Below are 2,984 nucleotides of genomic sequence, written 5' to 3'. Positions count from 1 at the left end.
TGAACATATTTACCGTGAATTAATTTTCTTCATTTTTTTTTCAGTTACAGAGATGTGCGATGCCAGACGACCTTGAAAGAGATGAACTCGAGCATGAGGCGCGCAGTTGTGGCTAGCCGCCCAGTTGACAACCCAACAAGTGTTGAAGAGGCTCTCCACATTATTCGCTCGGAGGCTGGAAAGAGGTAAAACTTCTAGGGAAGTTCAAGTTTTCGGTGTAGGCAGACCCGCGCGTACTGGCGCACTGAAACACTCGTTCTGTGGGTGTATTACGTGTACTTCGACTGTTCTCTTAGCGTTCGCCGGGTGAAATTTGGCTTGCGGCTGTACTCCCGTTATTCATGAACGTACTCCGACGTACTCTTGTTGTACTCCGTGTCCTCGCTTTGTACTCCTAAGTACACTCAAACGCCAAGTCGTCGGCCCCTCGGTGCAGAAGTCAAGACCTGATCATACTTTTTTGCTTACAGGTACCGCCTGAACAATGACTCTGAAATAATGTTCGTTGGTGCCGTGGAAAGGGACGGAGAGGTCCACATTGTTTTCCGGACGAACGCCGTTGTCGACCGCTTGTTCAGGCGCCCAAGGCTTAATGATGGAGCTGTTGATATCCACCTGGATGGCAGTTTTAAGACCTTGCCTCGTATTTTCAGGCAAATACTTCTGATGGCTGCTGCCTTTAGGGAAAATGTAAGTTTCATATTGATATTGTCTTGTTGGGGCTATGGGGACAGGTGCGGTCATGGGGTAGAGGTCACTCAAGTGGCCAAACCGTCGGGATTACACTGTAAATCTGAGGGGTTCAGCAGCTGTGTGACTTAAGTCGCACTTTTGCGGGACACCTTGAGTTTTGACACTCTTTTCCTGCAGAGGGGCCCAGGCAAGGGGTGTCTAATAAGAGGGCGCCTTACCTTGGATTTCGCCCATCCAAAGTAAGGCGCCCTCTTATCGGACACCCCTTGCCTGGGCCCCTCTGGGGCGGTTCGCAGAGGAACTTCCCAACAATAATTACTTTCATCTCGGTTCAGGTTTATTCGGCGTACATGGTCCTAATGACCAGGAGAAAGACTCCTGATTACACGGCAGTCTTCCAGTTTATCGCTGGGGAGCACCCTGATTTAAGGATCAATTCCTTCATGATGGATTTCGAGACGGCGATGCGGGGCGGGGTAGCGGCTGTGTGGCCAGAACCACCACAGCATGGGTGCTGGTCGCACTACAGCAGGGTAAGTTTCTCTGAATGCCATCTCTCTCTCTCTATCTCTCTCTCACTCACTCACTCTCTCATACATACGCACGCACTTATCAATTCGTTTCCTCACAAAACATTTTTCTCCTTCCTTACAGAGAATTGATCGGTACACCGCCCAAGCGCCCCTGCGACCTCTGAAAGCCCAAGAGGGTCCCATGCAGGTCTTCAGGATGGTGGGATGCCTGCCGCTGCTTCCTGCGGAGCTGATGCGCCGCGGCCTGGAGGAGGTGATTCGGCCTGCCGCAGAGGAGCTGCAAGACCTCTCCCGGACGCAGGTGGCCGGCGTGCGGGCCCTGCTTCGCCATGTGCAAGTCTACTGGATGGGAAGGGTACGAGTGAAGTTTTGTTCTGAAATACTCAGGGCAGTACTATGGAAAGGGTGCTGTGCCGGCGACAGTCTCGCTCAGACAGGGTGGGTGATGGAAGCCGGACTATTTTTCTCGTTACACTGTACTGCATACCAGGTGGCTGATTAACCCCGCTCTCTTCTGTACTATGCTGTACCGCATGCACGAGTGCGGACTGGCTTGGCTATCGCCCCTGTCCACGGTGCCTTGCGAGCCGAGCGAGTAGGCAACCCGCCCGCACTCGTGCATACGGTACAGCATAGTACAGAAGTGAGCGGGGTTAATCAGCCACCTGGTACAGGAATGCGGGCGCGTTGCATACTTGCACGGGGCCATGAGGCGCCGTAGTGAGAGTCGGTGGGCAAGACCGTCCCCACGGCTACATGGCACAGTATAACCAGAAAAAAAAAAACGTTTGGCTTACACCACGCACCCGTAGTAGAGTCTCTAGGCCATGGACCACCTGCAGAGGCTGTGGTCCCGGCCAGCACATCAGCCCCCCTCCCCCATTAATACTGTTCTGAAGCTGAAATGTCCAGATCTGGTCGCTTCGTACACAGAATGAAACGCAATAGGATCATCATTACTTCACGATTGCAGATTGGTGTTAACGTCTTGTCGGTGTACGAATTACCACGGCGCACTAACAATGACGTGGAGAGTTGGAACAACTACCTGAGAAGGACTGCTGAAAAGACGCACCTGAACGTGTGGGAGTTCATCGGTAAGTCCCATGGTTTTTAGACAGTTCCGTAGACTGTCTCTAACGGAGGGCAAAGAGCCCCCTTCCTCACTCTTTCCCCTTCAGCACAGGGCCACAAGGGCGCTTTACTGGTTTTTTCTTAGGACAGTCCCCAATAAAAAAATTTTACAGTGTTACTTTTTTTGCTTCCAGATACACTCAGGAAAGTTGAGGGGCGTGACTCCACTGACTTCACTCGGGCAGACCAGCACGGGCTCCAACCTCGCCGTGATCCTGCAGTGATGAACAAGCTGACGGATGCGGCGATCCGGAAGGCGTGCATGAAACTGAAGGATAGTGAGAAGACGACGGACGACCTCAGGCGGTTTTTGACAAGCATGGCCCACCGCGCTGCCAACATCATTGCCGCCAAGACCACGCACATCGCCGACGAGAGAGAAGGCGAAGAGAGGGACGCTGACGACGTCGCCTGGGAGGCAGAGATGGCGCGGGCAGAGATGGAGGCGGACCAAGATCAAGCCCAGCAGGGAGCAGCGCTGGCTCAGGCTGCTGTCAACCAGCTTGTCCAACCTCAGCAGGGAGCAGTTCTGGCCCCTGACCAGCCTGTGCAACCCCAGCATGGAGCAGTCCTGGCCCCTGACCAGCTTGTCCAACCCCAGCATGGGGCAGTCCTGGCCCCTGA

Source organism: Frankliniella occidentalis, unplaced genomic scaffold (genome assembly GCF_000697945.3).
Source record: "Frankliniella occidentalis isolate FOCC.00 unplaced genomic scaffold, Focc_3.1 Scaffold51, whole genome shotgun sequence".
Lineage (NCBI taxonomy): Eukaryota > Metazoa > Arthropoda > Insecta > Thysanoptera > Thripidae > Frankliniella > Frankliniella occidentalis.
The sequence above is the reverse complement of the archived record's forward strand: the minus strand, read 5'-3'. Positions refer to the sequence as shown.